At 46.2% G+C, this 21,461-nt stretch overlaps 1 pseudogene; it reads right to left on the reverse strand.

Moving 5' to 3' along the window:
• Positions 1–7,727: 7,727 nt before the first annotated feature.
• On the reverse strand, positions 7,728–7,844 carry LOC136662931 (5S ribosomal RNA; annotated as a pseudogene).
• Positions 7,845–21,461: the final 13,617 nt, after the last annotated feature.

Consider the following 21,461-nt stretch of genomic DNA (forward strand, 5'->3'; position numbering starts at 1 on the left):
TCACAATTAGAAGTTTGAAAAGGGGCACTTATAGACATATACCTGTGATTGGAAAAGCTGCATAACTGTCATTCCTGCTTGTGTGGACTGCTTATATACGTAGAGTTGTGTAGTGGTAGGCCCCCTTTTTGGGGAAGTCACTGCAATAGTACAGATTCCTTTGTGGTCTTCTCCGGATTTTAATGGAGGCTTCGTCTTATCCTGTTTGAATCAAGGCTCTTAGCATGTGGCACATGGCACAGATGTTCCCCCTCTAATTCTGGATCACATCTGGATTACAGGTGTTTATGCATCTCCATTTGCCAGCAGCCACCAAGAGAAAAGTTTCCAATAGCCAACAATGATGCTTCTCTTTCTTCTCTGACCCACCCACAATTATCCAAAAGAGAGAAATTTGCTTCTGTAATTATGCTAAGTCCTTCTCCCGAGGACGCGCTACTGTGCAGTTGCCAGGTCATATTACAGTACTTTCCATACAGGTCAGAAGGAGTCACATGTTAAGAATATGAGGAGCCCTGCTGAATCAACTCCATGTAGTCCAGATACCTGTTTGTCACCGTAGACTCTCTAGCCCAGCCATTTTCAACCACTGTGCCGTGGCACACTGGTATGCCGTGAATGGTCTGCAGGTGTGCGGTGGGAGTTTGGGGTAGGGTCATTTATTAGTTGGCCCTTTGGGGGACGTGAGCCCCCCACCAACAGCATGGTGTCAAATGTCAAAAAACTGATGATGTGCCTTGACAGTTCTAATATCTTGTCAGTGTGCCATGAGAGGCTGAAAATCAATACTCTAGCCCAACATTCTCTTCTCCTCCATACTTTCTCTTCTGCTCCATTCCCTTCTTCCTTTTTTTTTTTTCAAAATGGCAGAAGAAGGAAGAGCAGCAATGGTGGTAGCTTGTGGATGAGGTGGGTGCTGGGTAAAGGCAGGCACAAGGGGCATAGGGTACTCCTTCTATCTCCACCCACTGGCCACTTAAGAACATAAAAACAGTGGCCTCTTTAAGTAACATTCCATGACCAATACAGAGTATTAACCCAACTCAAAGGAAAAAAAGAAAAAGTCACATGCCCGCAGGAAAGGCAGAGACTTGTTGCAGCCGTGACATTGCCAATAATTAATAATGAAGGTGCCTTAATCATTGCTTGCATTATTCATCTAAAGATCCAACACTGATATGGGAAGTGGAAATGTGTGGGGGGGAAATGTGGTCCTGATCTCTGAATGTGCAAATGCAGCCATCAGGAAGGATCTGGCTCAGAAAGGGCTTCCATTAGAGCAAGTCATCTTGACGGTACCTCTCCAGACACTTTTTCCCTGTGGCCACTTAGCTTCCTCTAGCACCAAAATGCCATGCATTATTCAGTGAAAAGGGCACTTAGGTTCTAACCTATGCGCATGCTGCTGATCCACTCCTCATGTGCTAAATATCGGGGCGGGAGGGGGGAAGAGAGTCTGCTTTACATTAAAAGCCCCTCAGTGCCTCCTTGCTGCCATGTCTGAGACAGGCCACAGGACACCGTTTTACCCATATGACACTGTGTCATAGGAAGTATGGGAACTCTGCAAGCAGGCAGCTGTGCGGCAGAGCTCTGGTAGGTAAGAAACACTATTTATATGCGCTTGAAATATTCTCATTTTAAGCTCCCATTCATTCCATTATCTGGTGCTCAGACCATGAGCAGAAGGAGATGCGCCTGGTCAGGGAGGCGTTAAAGGTTGCGTTGATTGTGCTTGAGCGCCATAACAGATGTGCAGAGAGCATCCCCCAAAGAATTCTTGTATAACGCTTACTGGAGAGAAAACAGTGATCCTCTAATACTGAGTACGCATGACGAGGAATGTGCTGCTACGGTGAAACTACTCACAGAGAATGTGTCCTCCCAACCCCATCTTTGCAGAGCTAACATGAACAGAGGGACACTTGCAAAGGAGAAATAGCAGGGAAGAAGCAAGAATTCATAACCCCTCTCATTTCTACCAATTCCTCTCTACAAAGGCCTTCCCCCCATGGGCCATGTTCCCTTCCCCTAGATTTGTGTTTGGTTTGGGAGCCCACCTGGGACAAACCAATACAAAACCACCTGGGAGACCTTAACCAGGGGTATTTGTTAGGGGCCTATTGTTTCTAAGGGCATAACAAATGCATGTACCCTTCCCTGCATGTCCTAGTTCTGTCCTAGGATTACCAACTCTGCCTAAAGCTTAATATAATGCAATGTTGGAAATTAGTTGGAAACCCTGTTTAAAAATCTCTAGAACAGTGTTTCTCCAACTGTGGGTCGGGACCCACTAGGTGGGTCGCGAGCCAATTTCAGGTGGGTCCCCATTCATTTCAATATTTTATTTTTAGTATATTAGACTTGATGCTACCCCGGTATGTGACTGCATTTCAGGAAATGTTATAGACCTATACTTTTAACAAGCTACTGCGTATATTCTTTTAACAATGATAGTAAATAGGAATTATTTCTGGGTAAATGTGGGTAGGATTGCAGCCTAGGGTGGTTAAAAATCTTCCTGCCTGATGATGGCACTTCTAGTCATGACATCACTTCCGGTGGGTCCTGAGAGATTCTCATTCTGTCCTGGTGGGTCCCAGTGCTAAATGTGTGAGAATCACTGCTCTAGAACAGGAGTGCCCAAAACCCGGCCCTGGGGCCACTTGCGGCCCTCAGGGAGCCCCCAGTCTCCAATGAGCCTCTGGCCCTCCAGAGATTTGCTGGAGCCCGCACTGGCCCGACTCAACCGCTCTCAGCGTGAGGGCGACTGTTTGACCTCTTGCATGAGCTGTGGGATGAGGGTTCCCTCCACTGCTTGCTGTTTCACATCTGTGATGTAGTAGTGGCAGCAAAGGAAAGGCCAGCCTTGCTTTGTGCAAGGCCTTTTATAGGTCTTGAGCTATTGCAAGACCTTCATTCATTCATATAAGTTCACCTTTAATATATTCATTTATGTAAACTTAAGTAAATTTATTCAAATTTTAAAAGTAAATTAATTCTCACCCCCCCCCCCGGCCCCAGACACAGTGTCAGAGAGACGATGTGGCCCTCCTGCCAAAAACTTTGGACACCCCTGCTCTAGAAGTTTGTTTTCACAGAGATTTATGCTGATTTCTGGAAACTCCAACCCAAGCCTGCAGGGCTGACAACCCTATTGCAACTAGGATTGCTCTTCCCCCATGAGCTGCTTTTAAGGAAGGGGAGAGAGACCTTCATGGCATGTGCTGGTACCTATATGTAGCTTGGCTGTAAGATTTTAGCCAGGAACATCTTATGTAGCACCAAATTCCATTGATCATTTATGCACCATATGAAAAGCTTCCTTTTCTCCAGTCTCTTGGACGAAGCAAACATAGGATCTGCTCATATGGTTTCTGTGGAACTTACTAATTGATAGTGAGCAATGGATATATAGTTTCTTGAGAAAAGAGACGCCTGAGGGGGGACATGATTGAGACATACAAAATTATGCAGGGGATGGACAGAGTGGATAGGGAGATGCTCTTTACACTCTCACATAACACCAGAACCAGGGGACATCCACTAAAATTGAGTGTTGGGAGAGTTAGAACAGACGAAAGAAAATATTTCTTTACTCAGCATGTGGTTGGTCTGTGGAACTCCTTGCCACAGGATGTGGTGATGGCGTCTAACCTGGACACTTTTAAAAGGGGATTGGACAAGTTTCTGGAGGAAAAATCCATTACGGGGTACAAGCCATGATGTGTATGCGCAACCTCCTGATTTTAGAAATGGGTTATGTCAGAATGCCAGATGCAAGGGAGGGCACCAGGATGCAGGTCTCTTGTTATCTGGTGTGCTCCCTGGGGCATTTGGTGGGCTGCTGTGAGATACAGGAAGCTGGACTAGATGGGCCTATGGCCTGATCTAGTGGGGCTGTTCTTATGGTCTTATGTAAGCCACACTTCCCTGACAATAAAGAGCTAAAAAGAAGACTTTGTAAGCACCCCTTAAAATGTAGTTTTTTAAAATAAATTTATATCCCACCTTTCCCCCACATGTGGTTGCCCAAGGTACATAGATGCTTATAGTCACTTATTCAACAATACCATTATAGCTTCTAAAGAATGGTAGAATCTCTCTCTCCTCTCTCTCTCTCCCTCTCACACAGCCCCATGTTTCTTCTAAGTCACTTCAACTGAGGCAGCAATTTTCAACCAGTGTACTGCGAATGGTTCACAGGTGTGCCTCAGGAGTTTGGGTGAGGGTCATTTATTAGTAGAGCCAATAGGGGATGTGAGCCCCCACCCCACCAGCAGTATCATGTGCCTTGTCAGTTGTCAAAAAAAAAGAATAGTGTGCCTTGAGAATTTTAGCACTTTCTCAGCACGCCATGAGATGAATGAAGTTGAAAATCTCTGCACTAAGGAGTCAGTGCATATGTGACTCCATGCATATTATTAAAAAAAACAAAAAACTTCTTGGATTCTCAAAATCAATGGAGGCAGGATCATGCCCTCTGATTTCGCACACGTAAATGAATCAATGCACTGCTGAAACAGAGACGCCTGCGTTGGCTCGGTCATGTGAGAATGGATGATGGCCGGATCCCAAAGGATCTCCTCTGTGGAGAACTCATGCAAGGAAAGCGCCCTACAGGTAGACCACAGCTGCGATACAAGGACATCTGCAAGAGGGACCTGAAGGCCTTAGGAGTGGACCTCAACAGGTGGGAAACCCTGGCCTCTGAGCGGCCCGCTTGGAGGCAGGCTGTGCAGCATGGCCTCTCCCAGTTCGAAGAGACACTTTGCCAACAGTCTGAGGCTAAGAGGCAAAGAAGGAAGGCCCATAGCCAGGGAGACAGACTGCACTTGCTCCCGGTGTGGAAGGGATTGTTACTCCCGAATTGGCCTTTTCAGCCACACTAGACGCTGTTCCAGAACCACCATTAAGAGAGCGCGATACCATAGTCTTTCAAGACTGAAGGTTGCCAACAACAAATGAATCAAACAAAGAGGGGTTTGGGTTGCGGAGAGAGGGTGCAATGTGCCTGAAACACACCGGCTCCTGCACGTCTAGGATGGAGAACTCCCAAATAAAAGGGTTGCAGAGATTTCTGTGAATCAGGTCTTTTATTCTGCAGCCACCCCAGTTGGAATTGGGGCCGCTTTTTTTTTTTTTTTTTTAAATAAAACTCTATCCTTGTGATGTAGGTTACTTAAAAAGCTGTTTGGTTTAGAAGAAGTCTCTTCTATCTGAAATGAAACAAATAAGTCTCTTGGCTTAGAATGCTTCCATCAGCCCCAGTTTGTTGGTCCCTAGACAATAAAATAGCTATTAATGCCCGAAAGGCAGCAAAGGGGGAGGGGGGCTTTATTTCAGCTTAAGAACCAAAGGAAAGAGATTTCCTAATGGTGCCAAGTGACACATTCAAGACTAGCCAATCTATCAGTTTGTATGATTAATGGCATCCAGTGTTTCAAAAGCAGTTCAAGCATTCCAGGAATTGTATAACTATAATGGCCAAGTCTTAAGGCTGGCTCACATATCTATATGGGTCACAGTTTGTCTTTCCTTATAGCAAAATTCTAGGCATGTCAGAAGTTCCCTTTGCATTCAACGGCACTTACTTTCAGGTAAGCGTGTTGAGAATTGCACCCTGAATTACCCAATAATGGAGGTTGATTCTGTCTGTCTCGCATACACAAAGACACACACACACACACATACCATTTGATTTGTCAAAACTGCATGGTTGATGATTGGCAGGTGAGCATCTGAACAGGCTTCTCTGGAAAAGCATAGTATATTTATTTTATGTATTTATTTTTCACATTTTTGTACTGCCCTTCCCCTAAGGAGCTCAGAGCAGTGTACATAGCTGCTTCCCTTCCTGTGATGCACAACAGCCCTGTGAGGTAGGTGAGGCTGAGAGACAGTGACTGTCCCAAGGTCACCCAGGAAGCTTCATGGCCACAAGCAGAGATTTGATTTGGATCTTCCAGGTCTAACTCTCAAACCACTACACCATCTTGGCTCTCTATATAAGGATATATGATCATCTGTGATGGTCCACTCCCACATAAAGTCATCCCAGGATGCTGCAGTCACCCATTAGTGAACATGCATGTGTGAATCAGGCCTTGATGATATCTGGCTATATGCAGAAGTGTAGTCAAGTCAGAAGAGCCAATGTTAAATTGAGGGAGGGGGAGTTCAATGGTACAGTCCATTCTCATACAATTTGCACTGTACAACTAGTTGCTAACATTAAGAGAGAAGCTTAATTCTATGCAGATTTTGAGTCAGTGGGTGGGTCACCTTCCAGGAAGAGTTGATTAAGAGTAGACTGCAAGAATATAATGGAACACGCACTCAATGACTGATCTTTTTCCGGGCCATGATGCGCCCTCCCCCCCATGCCTACCAGGAAATATCTCCATTACCAGGTTGGCATTTGTAATCATGTCATGAAGGTATGCCTACCAGATGAGCCATTTTTAAAAGGCACACACCCATACCCAACAAGAGTGTAATCGAAGCTTGTACCATTCTAAATGCTTCGATGCTCAACTCCCCCTCCTCCTTTCAGCATTGTTTTAATATCTCTAGTGCCCTTTGAAAGTGTCAAGAAAGTTCTTTGTTGCATTAATTTTCCCATTGGCTTTGTGTAGCAATGCCATTTGTCCGTGGGCAACAATCTCCGATCCAAACTCAGCCACCAGAACACAATGGAGAAGGGAATTGTTTTACTTCCCCCTTCTCAGCATCTGTGAAATTGTGCAATATTATTTAACAGCAAAAAAAAAAAAAAAATAATGTCTAGTTCCTCCCCCAGGAATATGCCTCATTAACTCCTGCAGCCAGGATTCTTAATGGGTTTGCAAACGGGGGCGGGATGGCAACGGAAAGCAAATATTACAATCAAAATGTTTAATTGCCGTGTCACTAATCTTTTTTTTTTTTCTCAGCACGAACCTTCAATCAGAGGAAGCGCTGCTCTAAATATAGAACCTGCAACAAAAATCCAGACATTTTTCCCCTCCCTAGAACTTCATACTGTAAAACATCTGCTGAACAGTTTCCTATAACTGTTTTTGGACTTCAAATCAAAGAAAGGCGAAACAATGCCCTGTTTCTGGAGTGGGAGGGGGGATAAACAGGCCTTCCTCTGAGAATAGGAAGACAATGATGATGGAAATAGAAAGCACTGAAACATCTTGAGCCCAGACAAATATGTCAGTGGCAACTCGGATATCTCAGGTTCTTTACCTGGCCATTTCCTCCACTGAGATCCCGCAGTATTGGGAAGGGAGGTGGTCACAGGGCAAAACATGGGGAGGGGTTGGAACTCAATGGCAGAGCACTGACATCTGTAGACAGGGCCACTGAGAGCTAGCATTAGGCCTGGGGTAAGATACCCCAATTGCCTCCCCCCTTCCTAACTACATTGGGGTAACAGAAGTGCATTGACAGTGTAGTGGAAATGTAGCCCTGCATAGGCTGAGATTGAGGTACCCACATTTATTTTGTAATAAATTTGTTTTGAACTGTACACAGTGGACCCTCCTTATCAGCATCCATGAATTTCAGTATCGACAGATGCCAAGCTCATGATTGGAGGCCCTCAGAAGGCCTCTCAGATGCAACCAAAAGTCACTTTTGGGTCCCTCCAGCCATGGATATCCATGGAATCTGGTAGTGGCAGGGGGTCCTGGAACAGACATGGTTGGCAACCTTCAGTCTCAAAAGACTATGGTATAAGCCTACAGCACCTGGTATTCCCAGGCGGTCTCCCATCCAAGTACTAACCAGGCCTGACCCTGCTTAGCTTCCAAGATCAGACAAGATCAGGGATGTGCAGGGTAACAGTTGCTGCCCTCCCCACGGATACTGAGGGCCACTGTACTTTGTTTTGTCATAGTCTGCCCCCTGGAAGTGTGGGCCCTGGAGATTTTGTGCACCCTATTCCCCCCCCATCCCCACTCAGGTCTGTCTCTTGAATTGGGGAAGGTCTCAACCTGGAACTGCAGGGAGCCACTCAGTCAGCCCAATTCTAAGCCCCGGTGGCGCCCAGAGGTGCAACTGTGCTGAAAGGGCTGCTGTTGCATTCTTTGGTGCTGGGGCAGCTGCTGAAGTCTCCTTGGGAACAAATGTTCAGGACTGGGCCCTGAGTCAGACTCGACAATGCTGAGCTCACTAGATCATGGGTCTGATCAACAAGCTTCACATGTTCATGAGAATGACAAGAGATGTTACCCTTTTGCTGTGTTTGATGATTCAAAAACAAACACTGCCAACCGGTGTGCAGGGTCAAATCCCATTTGGGCAAGTCATTATCTCTCCATTTCCATCTGTGTAATGGAAATAGTCCTGCCAGACGTCAAAGTATTGTCGTGATCAGAACTGTTTTCAAATAAAGGCCCTGCCTGCCCATAAAACTTCAGAAATCCCCACAACTTCAGGAGCCATGAAAAGAGCCAAGCACGTCAACTTCCATTGGCTCCTCTTTGCATTCCTGTCTTAATCCTTGGGTCTGCTTCACACCCTGAACTTTCAGGTGTACAGCTAAGAATGTAAAGAGCGGCTGTGACAAGACGGGCATTTGCACACAGGTATACCTTTACAGGTACACACATCGTATCAGCTGTTGATTGGACAATCAGGGCACACTTGGGTTTGCAAAACCCTGTGCAATGGGCAAAATGGCCCTTGATGATCCACAGAGGAGCATATAAGTTAAATGATCCCGTTGAAGAGCATTGTGCTTCAAAGAGTATCAAAGTTCTGCCTTGTGCCATTCAAACGGCTAGTATTATAATGCTGTTGTACAAATCTATGGTAAGGCCACACTTGGAGTATTGTGTCTAGTTCTGGTCGCCGCATCTCAAAAAAGACATAGTGGAAATGGAAAAGGTGCAAAAGAGAGCGACTAAGATGATTACTGGGCTGGGGCACCTTCCTTATGAGGAAAGGCTACAGCGTTTGGGCCTCTTCAGCCTAGAAAAGAGACGCCTGAGGGGGGGACATGATTGAGACATACAAAATTATGCAGGGGATGGACAGAGTGGATAGGGAGATGCTCTTTACACTCTCACATAACACCAGAAACAGGGGACATCCACTAAAATTGAGTGTTGGGAGAGTTAGGACAGACAAGAGAAAATATTTCTTTACTCAGCGTGTGGTTGGTCTGTGAAACTCCTTGCCACAGGATGTGGTGACGGCAACTGGCCTGGATGCCTTTAAAAGGGGATTAGACAAGTTTCTGGAGGAAAAATCCATTACGAGATACAAGCAATGATGTGTATGCGCAACCTCCTGATTTTAGAAATGGGTTATGTCAGAATGCCAGATGCAAGGGAGGGCACCTGGATGAGGTCTCTTGTTATCTGATGTGCTCCTTGGGGCATTTGGTGGGCCGCTGTGAGATACAGGAAGCTGGACTAGATGGGCCTATGGCCTGATCCAGTGGGGCTGTTCTTATGTTCTTATCCTGTGATAAGAGATTCACGAGTACAAAGAAGTCATCGCCATGGTGCACTCGAGACCTTGTGAACACATCTGCGCGTGAACTCAGCCAGCACCTGGTGCATCTCTCAAGCCATCACACCACGGAGTGCCGACTTTTAGGGAGGCCCCCCGGGGTTGGCAGCAGCACAGCTGGGCTGCTCCATATCTCTACAGATCAAGAGCAGCCAGCAAACATCTGGCACCCTCTCCTGTGCAATTTCAAGGCACCTACGCTCAAGAGCCACAAAGGTTGTTTTAATTTGGCTGCTTTCTGCCAACCTTTCCAGGGAAACAATCGGGGCTTTGACTGGGGATTTTGGCACGATCGCTCCATTGGCTGTGGGTCGTTTTTGTTTCGGGCAGCTCTGCCCTCTCCTGAGGATAATGCTGTGGTCGCACCTCTTGAGCTTCTTGTAACCCAGTGCCTAGGCATGGCTCTTTCCTGCCAAGTCACAGGATGCAGTGACGGTGTGGCTGGGAACACTTCAAACCAGCAAACACAATCAGAGATTGTCTGCTCCGTGATGCACGCTAAAAATGGCTCGTTGGATGAACACCAGCTTTTCCCCTGGGCCTTTGACGGGAGAGTCCAGTTCAGGATCTGTGACGGGGGCTGATCTAATCTCACTTCCTGTTCGTCATCCAGGGGGTTGCTTTTAGCCCAAAGTCCCTGACCCCTTGAAATCCACAGACTTCCAGCATGCTCTGTGCCGTGCCGTGCACTAAAATATGGCTAGCTTTGTTGGCAGAGGCACAACGCAATAAGGTTGAGCCAAAGCAAGGGACAGATAGATGGACTTGTCCTTTCCTGGGGTGGAAAAGAAGATTCTAGAAAAATTGAAGATTCCAAAAAAAAATAGCTATTTTGGCTGACCACGATTGCACAGGAATTCTATGGTGGGGGGGTATTTTGTGTATTCTATACCTTCCATAGATTTAAGAAAGAAAGAAAGAAAGAAAGAAAGAAAGAAAGAAAGAAAGAAAGAAAGAAAGAAAGAAAGAAAGAAAGAGTTGGCAGAACTCACATTGGTCCCCTTCTCCGGAAGCCCTTTTCTAAACCCCTGTGCATTTATGCAGTGGGTAGGTAAACATACTTTGCACCTGATTATTCGATTCTTATTTGGTACATTCAGAATTGTGCCCTCACATTGTGTAAACAGATGCGTAGGCTGAGCCCTGGCACGAATTAAGCCCTCATCTCCCTCCATGAAGCTCAAGACAGCTCCAGGTTCACTTAAGAAGACATACAATTACTGTTTGCCTTCTAGGACCGCCACCATCTCACCAGCACAAACACAGAAATCCGCCTTATTTTGGGTCAAGAGCAAGAGGAAGAGAGGAAGGAAATGGAGGTGGTGAAACTTGGGGTGGGGTAGATCTGGTATTCAAACTTCTCCTGGCAGAACTGCTCCCAACAGCCCTGCGAGCTAGGCTGGATTGAAGGACTGGTCCAGGGTTACACAATGAATTTTATAAGGGAGCATCAAGGTGCACTTGTGCTACTCGTATGACACTCTCGTGCCTACACCACATTTTCTCCTGTGTGTTGCATGTCTGGTTTGACCCTATGAGGCAAGGACTTTGTTTGTGCACCCCCAATGAACACTTGAGACAACTGAGCTGGGAGAAAGGACCACTTTATTAACGAGTAAGATAGTATAAGGAAAGGTAGAAAGACCTGCAGATGCTGTGGCAGCAAAGCACCTGTGGTGCGGAGGGTGGACCCTCGGAAGGCACCAGAATCATATCTGTCCCCTGGGCTGGACGTGCATCCGACTCCAAGCCTGGCCCCATTACAGGCGGCAGTGAACTGGGGCTCTGCCAGTCCCTGAACCATACTGCAAAATATCCTCTTGGTGGAGGATGCCTCTGATCCAGTGTTTCCCAAACTGTGGGTCGGAATCCACTTGGTGGGTTCTGCAGAGCCTCCACAGGGGATGGAAAGATCAGATAACTCATTGCCTCAAGCCCTGAGGCTCTTCAGAAATCAGACAGCTGCTAACTGACCTGCAAAGAGATGAGCTCCTACAGTTTGCAAGATAGCTGCTTATTGCCCTGCAAACAGCCGAGCTCCTGCAGTTTGCAAGCTTGTGTAAAAGCTAGGTGGGTCCAGAAAGAGTTTCATTTTTAGAAGTGGGTCCTGGTGCTAAAAGGTTTGGGAACCACTGGTCTGATCCTTCCACTGCCCACCACAACTTCTTTGCACAGGGGAGCTGGCAGCAGCTGCCCAAATCCACCATCAGCAGGAGTCTCACAAAAAACCTGGAATGAAAACCAGGAGGATGGAAGTGAGAGGTGTGGAGGGCTGCACCAAGTCAGTCTGATCCATTGTGAAGGGGCCATAATTGAAACAAGGCCTGTGTGTTTACCTCAGGAAGGGATGAGCTGCACAGAGAAAGATGTCTTCTCTGCAACCTCTCTTTCTGCAGGAGGAATCAATCATGGTGTCTCTAACCTTGCAACTGTCCTGTCAGGGATGGGATCAGGGCAAAAGGAGGGGGTCTCTTTGGGGAAGGTGGCCTGCACTGGTACTAGAATGAGTTGGGACACTTGTGTGGTATCAACTTACAAAACAAGAACAAATCAACAGTGGCAGATGCCACACTTTGGGGCACACCCCCTCTGATTGCAGCAAGTCACTAGTCCTCATTGTGTCACACACACTCACTTCATATTCCCAACAATAGCACTTCTACAAGACATGTCGAGCGTGCAGTGCTCCGAGAGGCGCAGTTGACATGGTAAAGTATGAAGTGTGCCAAACAGCCATTAAGGTAGACAGGAACAGTTGAATTGGTTGGTAGAAGGCTCAGAAGTGATATGGAGGTACAGCTAGATGCTGGAAAAATGTGACCTTGGAAGTGATTGTTCAGAGAAGTTACATCCTACCAAGTCAGGGTATTCACCCATTTATTCCAGTATCGTCCACACCAGCAATTTTCAACCAATGGGCTGTGGCACGTTGGTGTACCACGAATGGTCCACAGGTTTGCAGCAGGAGTTGGGGGGGAGGGTCACTTATTAGTAGGGCATTGGCGGATGTGAGCCCCCCCCCCCCACCACCAACATCATGGTGTGTCTTGTCAATTCTCAAAAAACCAATGGTGTGCCTTGACAATTTTTAAGAACATCAGAACAGCCCCACTGGATCAGGCCATAGGCCCATCTAGTCCAGCTTCCTGTATCTCACAGCGGCCCACCAAATGCCCCAGGGAGCGCAACAGATAACAAAAGACCTGCAAGGCTTCCTGGGAATTGTAGTTAAGAACATCAGAACAGCCCCACTGGATCAGGCCATAGGCCTATCTAGTCCAGCCTCCTGTATCTCACAGTGGCCCACCAAATGCCCCAGGGAGCACACCAGATAACAAGAGACCTGCATCCTTGTGCCCTCCCTTGCATCTGGCATTCTGACATAGCCTATTTCTAAAATCAGGAGGTTGCGCATACACATCATGGCTTGTACCCCGTAATGGATTTTTCCTCCAGAAACTTGTCCAATCCCCCTTTTAAAGGCGTCCAGGCCAGTTGCCATCACCACATTCTGTGGCAAGGAGTTCCACAGACCAACCACACGCTGAGTAAAGAAATATTTTCTCTTGACTGTCCTAACTCTCCCAACACTCAATTTTGGTGGATGTCTCCTGGTTCTGGTGTTATGTGAGAGTGTAAAGAGCATCTCCCTGTCTACTCTGTCCACCCCCTGCATAATTTTATATGTCTCAGTCATGTCCCCCCTCAGGCGTCTCTTTTCTAGGCTGAAGAGGCTGAAGGTGAATTTTTGCATCTTCTTAGTGTGCCATGAGATGAAAAAGATTGAAAATCGCTGATCCACAGGTTCTAGCAGTGGCTCACTGGGGTTTCAGATGGTTTCCTAATGGAGGAACATGGTTTAACGGAGCCAGTCTATGGTCTGATAGTTTTTTTAAAATAAACCATATTTACATTTACTTGTTTTGCTCCCTGTTTTTATAGCTTAAAAAGAAAATGTGCCTTTGTTTTTTTGATCTGACTGTTGCAAGTCCTGCCCAAGAAAGACTCCCCTGATGGACTGGGGTGCATGTATAATAATAATAATAATAATAATAATAATAATAATAATAATAATAATAATAATAATAATAATTCTGTGCGCCTTTATCCTTTTGCTTTCTCTTTCTTTCAATTTCTCTCCGTGCAGTGGTTAGCAATCTCTAACTCACAAACACACCAGGCACATTCCCCTGAACATGTACTACGCTCGCTCATGATGATGCTTTCCTTCCTACCAACTGTGGCATGTGCTTTCATTCATTCATTCAGCCTCATCCCCCCCCATGCAAGCCCTGCCTGCGTTTTAGCAGCCTGACCATTCTGAGGCTCCGAACGTGATTATCCCCGAGTCATGACTTTTGGAGGAAACAGACTGCTATATCTCCCCTTACAGCTTGTAAAAGTCCTTATCAGCCAGAAGCCAGGCTTTCTGGGGAGGGGTGGGGGGGCTTCATCTCTGAGTTCCGCTTCTGGATCCGTAGTACCTTTCTGTCATCTGACTTCCTCATTCACTGGCCCCTTCTCCCCACCCCTGTGACTGGTTCTCTCTTTGGCTTCCTCTTCCTGAGACAGAGTGAGTATACCCAACTGTAATATGGGGAAGCTTTTCAGCCCCCAACTCATGTAGGTCTGTACAACTTAAGAACGTAAGAAGAGACCTGCTGGATCAGGCCAAAGGCCCATCTAGTCCAGCTTCCTGTATCTCACAGTGGACCACCAGGTGCTTTGTTGGCACGCATGACAACAAGATTCCTGCATCCCATTGCCTCTCCCTTGCATCTGGCATTCTGAAGTCGCCTACTTCTGAAACCAGGAGCTTTCACATACCCATCATGGCTTGTAATCTATGACAAACCTTTCCTCCATAAATCTGTCCAATCCCCTTTTAAGGCCAGGAGCCATCACCACATCCTGTGGCAAGGAGTTCCACTGACCAATTACATGCTCGGTAAAGAAATATTTTTTTTTCCGTGCACGTTCTTTTCTTTTGAAGTATGTGACTGGCTGCAGCTGCCCATTAGTTCACCCTCAGTATCTTGCTGTGTAATGTGTGGAACGGCTCATAATTTCTAAGAGTAGCTCAGCAGGTATTTTCCTCAGCCACCAGTGAATTATTTTTTTTTCCCATCAAAGCAGCAGAACCCATTATTCATAGAAGAGGGAAGGGCACCCTAATGGATGCTGTTTGTCCAAGAAGCCCGCCAGCTTACAACTGCACAGTCAAAACACTCCAAGAGTGGAAGCCAAGGTTTCCTGGGCTGAGCCTGGTTGCTAAATAAAAGACAAAGGAAATAGCAATTAGATGCCCTTGATTGTTGTGAATGGCTGTGCTCCTTGCTGCCAGCACTCTTCTCCAGTGGATGCAGCCCTGGAGTTGCCCAGCAAAGCTGCCGTGACAGTTGTCTGTGGGCTGTGTTTTAAGCCAAGTCCTGCTCTCTGCCCCATCCCAGCTCTTCCCTCGTTCTCACTTCCATCTCCTTTGTCTTACCGAACTGCTTCATGCTAACCTGACCATCAGCAGGGGCATTTGATCTAGAAATGCACACAGCCAAAATCACGCTAGTGATCTGGATAATTCTTGAGAATTGCAGCTCTCATTTTTCATTTTAAGTCTACTTTTTAAGCACGTAGTAGCCCACATACTTGGGGACAACGACAAGTCCCATCCGCCCTACCAAGCCAACCCTCCTGTGTCTTCCTTTGGCTTCACCTTACCGAGAGTTCTTCCCTGCTCTACCACGCAAGTCTCTCCTGTCAAGCCATGGCAGCTAAACTCAACCTCCATGTCCAGAGGCAGTATACCTTAGAATACCAAGTGCCGGGTCAAAACAGGGGGAGATGGCCAGCTTCATGCCCTGTTTTTAAGCTTCTCAAAGGCATTTGGTCCTGTTCATTATTATTTAAACACACACACAACTGTTACCCTGCGCATGCCTGATCTTGTCTAATCTTGGAAGCTAAGCAGGGTCAGGCCTAGTTAGTACTTGGATGGGAGACCGCCTGGGAATACCATAGTCTTTCGAGACTGAAGGTTGCCAACCACACACACGAAATTCTTCTCATTCTCAAGGGCCACCAGAGCAGCTTACAGCAATTGCAAAGACATGACACATTAATAACCAAACAGCAATAGACCAATTATCATGTAAAAAGGTGAAAATTTTGTCTTCAATTAATTTGCCAAGGGAGATGGTGGACTCTCCCTCACTAGAGATCTTCAAGCAGAGGCAATGCTCTTGGAGGCTTTCCTGCTACAGCAGGGGGGTAGGACTAGATGACCTTGTGGGTACCTTAAAACTCTACGATTCAACAATATCCCCCAAAGTATTCACTTCTATCCCAGACAACTTTCGGTTCTGTCCTAGATTCTCCCAACAGTTTTACCTATTAATTCAACTCCCCGCCCACACGCACATACATAAGAAAAGCTGTATACATGTATATGCTGCTTAACAACCATTCACTTAACAACGGACTATATATATGACAGTGGTTAAAGCACAATAAAGATACTCTTAATGAGGCAATCGCATCTCCCATAGCCTACAGCAGTGTCTGTTTACCCAACAGAGAGGCTCTCGATGCAAAAAAGAGGCAATCAGTCTCCGGTAGCCTGTGCAACCAGTGAGTGTCTGGCAAGGAGTGTCTGTTTACACAACAAAGGCAATAGATTGGACTGAATGTTCACTTAATGACTTAATCGCATAACAACAGGGATTGGAGAACGTATCCCAGTCGTTAAGTGGCACACACCTGCACTTCACTTGGTGGCTCTTTGGTCTTTAAGATTGGTTCAGGGAGCTGCAAAAGAGCACTAGAGGGATAAGCATGCCCATCAAAAACCTCAGCCACAGAAAGGAACTGCCACCTACTTCTGTACCAGTCCGTCACCTCCAGCTTAAAGAGATGGACAAGGTACAAGAACGAACCCAGGTTTTAACCCTGCCTTGGTAAGGTAAGGAGCAAGAACCTATCCATTTGGAAAGCTAGCCAAGTTACTGAATGTGAACTTCTCACAGACACTGTTGTTCTGCATCAGTTTGTCCCTCCCTGTATTGTCTCTACAACTTGTAATGGTGCTGGTTCTCCATGGTGTCAGACAGGGCAGGGAAAAACCCCGATTCGGGACATCAGCATGGGCATAGCCACAAAGCCACAGCCCCACACACGGCTCTGTCGATTCCTCAACAGTTTACCTGAATGTATGAACCATTTCCCTTGGAAAAACACCACATCTGAGGGGTTGGCTGAGAGCCGGTGAGCAGCACTCTCTGGGGCATTGAATTGATGTCCCACACATATAATGTCTACACTGCATTCATCAAGTGATGAACATGCAGGTGTGAACCAGGCTGCTGTCTGCAGAGCTTACTAAGTGGGTGTTAACCCCCAAGCCAACATCTTTTTGTGCTACCAACTTGGGGACCTTAGAAGTTGTTTTTTGGATTTTTTGTTTGTTTGTTTCAAAAATCCTCAAACCTTTGAAGCATATGTGGCTTCACAACTGTGTGCAGCTTCCTAGAAACCAACATCTCTTGTACAGAACTCTGTGTTTTGAAGAGATGGTCTTTTTCTTGCAACAACAAGAGGACTCTGTTGGGTGTTGTGGCTGTCATTTTGGAGAGCTCAATTTCTCTCGCTCTAATGCGCTTGACTTGTTCCTAAGGAAGCCCAACTGCACCCCCTAGAGGAAGCCTTGCTCCACAGTGTTCAGCCTGGGTGAAATTCACATCTTGCGCAGAACCAGAGGTGAAGGGTTCATGGAGCAGGGCTTCAGGCCAACAGCGGAGTTTAATCAGTGTGTGATAACAAGACCCAGCAGCTGGGACAAACACCAGTCCGCTTTCCAAACTTTGTTTGGATGACTTGTCTTTTCCCATTGGTTGCTTTCAAAGTCCTCCGTGCCAAGCCACTGACTAAATCATGTGCCATTTCTGTACCCAGCTTGTAATTCGTCGTGGAACTCCTTGCCACAGGAAGTGGTGATGGCATCTGGCCTAGACACCTTTAAGAAGGGATTGGACAGATTTCTGGAGGAAATGTTCATCACAGGTTACAAGTCATGATAGGTATGTGCAAACTCCTGATTTGAGGCGACCTCAGAATGCCAGACGCAGGGGACGGCACCAGGACGCAGGTTGTGTCTTGCCGTCTTGTGTGCTCCCTGAAGTATTTGCTGGGCCACTGTGAGATACAGGAAGATGGAGTAGATGGGCCTTGGCCTGATCCAGCAGGGCTCTCCATATGTTCTTGTGTCCCATTGTGCACAAAGCAGGTCAACAAAGCTACTGCTTTCTCAGACTAGATCTTGACCCAGATTTGCCTCATTTTCTGTAAGTTACTACCTGTCACTGCTCCCTGAAAGCTCTGCTGAAACAGGATTTTAAAAGGACATTATAGGCTCTGTGTTCCTACTTTCATTTTATGATTATTATTTAATATCATTTCTCCAACCAGTAATGTGAAATCTGGCTAAATGTTTGCCTGTGCTTATGGTTAATGCTTAGTAATTTCACAGGCCCACCTACCCCCCCATCCCCCAAAAAATTACTTTCCGGGGGGGTTTGAACAAATTTAGGATATTTTTGGGGTGCTGAATCAAAAAGTGGCATTGGTTTTGCCTGATTGGCTCTAGCTTTGAAGGTATGGCATAGCCATCTTGTATGCTATTTCAAGCAGCTTCCTCGTGAAAAAGCTGATGCCATGGGGCACACCCCAAAACTAAAGCAAATTGGGCAAAACGGATGCCATTTTTTAATTTAGCACCCCAAATATACCCAAGATTAGGCCTAATTTTTAAGTCAGCAAAATGTGTGAAGGCCTGTGTTATATTTGCTTCCCTTCCAGTCTCCAGGGAGGGAGACAAAACAGAATAGCCTATGGATCAAAGTGTGTTCCCCCCTTCCCCAAAGTGCACTTTTCCCCCCTTGTGTGCTCCCCCATATTTTTTTCTAGTGTGCCCCAGGACATCTGTTGAATGGAAAACTTGCATTTGAATTTGACAACCCTACCCCATTATGCTAGTCTCCCCTAACCTCTGTTCTTTGATGAAATGTTAAAACTCCACTTATATCTGGTGAGGAGTAAGATGATATATCATACAGGAAACAAAAAAAAGCAGACAGCTATTCACTCATGATGTCTGAATTGGCACTGACCTAACTTTTAAAACACAGTCAATTCAATGGCTGTTTCTTCTTCTTTTCCATTCAGGCATACTTCATGCCTACCTTGAGGGCCGAAACAGATGCAGCAAAATATCTTGTGTCCATCGATTCATCATTGCACAAGATCCCACATGCCTTCCTCAAAACAGATGCAAATAAAACATATTACTTTAACAGGGATGAAGTTTAGAGCTGGAAAAAAAATGCAAAAGTGGACAACCGAAATGATCACAGCTAGAACACCTTCTTTATGAGGTAAGGCTACAGCTTTGGGGCTTTTTAGCATGGGGAAAAATATCTGGTAAGGGAGGGACATGACTGAGACATAAAGTTATGCATGATGTAGAAAAGAGGTTATCTCCTTCTGTCATAATACTAAGCACTGTATTGGAATTGTGGAAGATTCTCAAGAGAGGGCCCCTTGCTCAAGGTCAGCCAGGAAACCTAGGGTTAAGCCCAGGGCTCTAACTAGCTGTGAGTGTGTTGTCCAGCTGCAGGGACTAGAGGTAACCAGGTCATTAGATATAAGCAGCACCTGAGAAGGGAGGGGTTGTAGTTGGAGAAGGAGATAGAGACACTTGCTAGCTTAGTGGACTGGCTTTCTGGCTAGCTGATTAATGGACTAACTCACAAACTGACTAATGGATTAACAAAGTGGCACAGTAACTGATGGACTAGCTAATGGGCTAGCCAAACAGAGACTGTTGCGTGGTGGAGAGCTGAGGTGGCACTGCTGTACCTAGAATTACTGCTGCATGGAGAACTGGGAGGAGGGACCCTGCAGCCCTACAGGCAAGTTACCTACTAGTCATCTTCCCACTGGTACTGGGGTTCAGGAGTAGGTTTATGCACTGCTAGAGCTAGCTGTGCTTGGGCCAGGGGGTCTAATTAACTTGAAGTGGGCATGAGTAAGGTTTAGGACAGACACAGCAAGGGACTTCTTCATGCAGCACATTATTAGTCTGTGAAATTCATTGCCACAAGATGCGGTGATGATGAATAGCTTGAAAAGGGGACTGTATCTGTTCATGGAGGGCAGGTCTATCAATGGCTCCTAGTCATGATAGCCAGGTGCAAACCCCAGATTCAGCAGCAGTAACCCATAAGAACAGCCCCACTGGATCAGGCCATAGGCCCTGTATCTCACAGCAGCCCCACCAAATGCCCCAGGGAGCACACCTGATAACAAGAGACCTGCGTCCTGGTGCCCTCCCCTGCACCTGACATAGCCCATAACCCATAGCCCATAACCCACTGACTACCAGTGACAGCGGAGCAATGGTGAGAGAGAAGCAAGACTTTCTCTCCTGTTTGTGAACTTGCCAGAGGCAAGAGCACTCTGGAGAACAGGATGCTAGACTAGATGGACCTTTGGCTTAACTGAGCAGGGCTTTTCTTGGGCTCTTATGATTGCTTTGGCACAGAATATGTGTACCTCTGAGGTCAAGATTCTGTGACACACAGGCACACCACCCAACATGTAGAATGTCAGGGAGGAAACTGGTTGGAATCCTTCTCTATAGTACTCTAGTGTTTGATGCGCATGTAAACATTTTGGTTGGGTGCTCACAGTACGTCTGAATGGGTGTGTGCGTGTTAATGACAGAGCATGCAAAACCAGTAAACCCCCCACCCTGCAGCCTGTACAGTCCAGGAAATGACATTGGGTTTGCTGAATGTAAAAACAGGCCCTTCACTTCTTGTTCTGGCCTGGTAGGAAACAGATGGAATGGGTATGAGGTTCTGAGGAGGGTGTTAGCCTCCGACACCAACCCTGACAGTAGAGATGAGCAAATAGTTTGAAACTTGGATTACATTAGTTTAGGTACAATCTGACTTACTCTCCATTGTCTTTTTGAAAGAAGCTGAATTGTGTGCAAACTGACACAAAGCTCCAAAAATGTTACAGACTTTTCTGGCTCAATTCTGTCTCATGATGTCACTAGGTAGTGTGAGGTCAAGTTTGTTCACCTCAGCTGCAATATGGAGATAGTGCTTACCTTGCAGGGCTGTTGTAAGGATTACACTAAGATAATACATGTGAAGTGTTTTGGGAACTAAAGAGCACTAATATTTATTATCATTATCATTCATTACCAAGATGCCTTAGCTAGATAAACTTCTATAAACCAGTGACAGGCAGGTGGGGACGTTTTAAGAAAAAAGAAATGGATCTGGAATGTCTGGCCCAAAGATATGATGATCTTTCTGAGGTAGGGGACATAGGGCACAATCCTAACCAGGTCTACTCAGAAGTAAGTCCTGTTTTGTTCAGTGGGGGCTTACCCTCAGGAAAGTGTGGTTAGGATTGCAGCCATAGTCAATGTTAGTCTTCCTGTATGTGGGCTACCCTGCTGGGCAGACATTGAGGTTTTTGAGTCCGGACAGATGGAGTCGGTCATTGTCAGCAGGAGAAGGCTGAAGACATCCAAGCCTGCCATTTTGTTTTAAGTCTAAATCATTTTACTAACTCCGTGTCTGACAGAGATAGGATCTTGGACGGAATCCAGCTGGCTTCAGTTCAGTCCCGGCAATATGGCTGGTCAACAGTCTATTCTGAGGAATTTTTGAGAAGCATGACTGGCTCTGACTAATGGGCCAATCCAATGGTTTTAGTACCAAAGACAAAAATCCCTGACTGTCTCTTTTGTGCAGTATCCTTTGAGACTTCCGGAGGTGTCTGTGATCCAGAAAGAATGCAAAGATGGAACTAGCATGAGTCTTGCCAATGGTTCGCTTTGGGTAGTTTTGAGTATCCGTCTCTCCCACTTCAAAACAAAGTAG

Source organism: Tiliqua scincoides, chromosome 11 (genome assembly GCF_035046505.1).
Source record: "Tiliqua scincoides isolate rTilSci1 chromosome 11, rTilSci1.hap2, whole genome shotgun sequence".
NCBI classification, from domain to species: Eukaryota; Metazoa; Chordata; class Lepidosauria; order Squamata; family Scincidae; genus Tiliqua; species Tiliqua scincoides.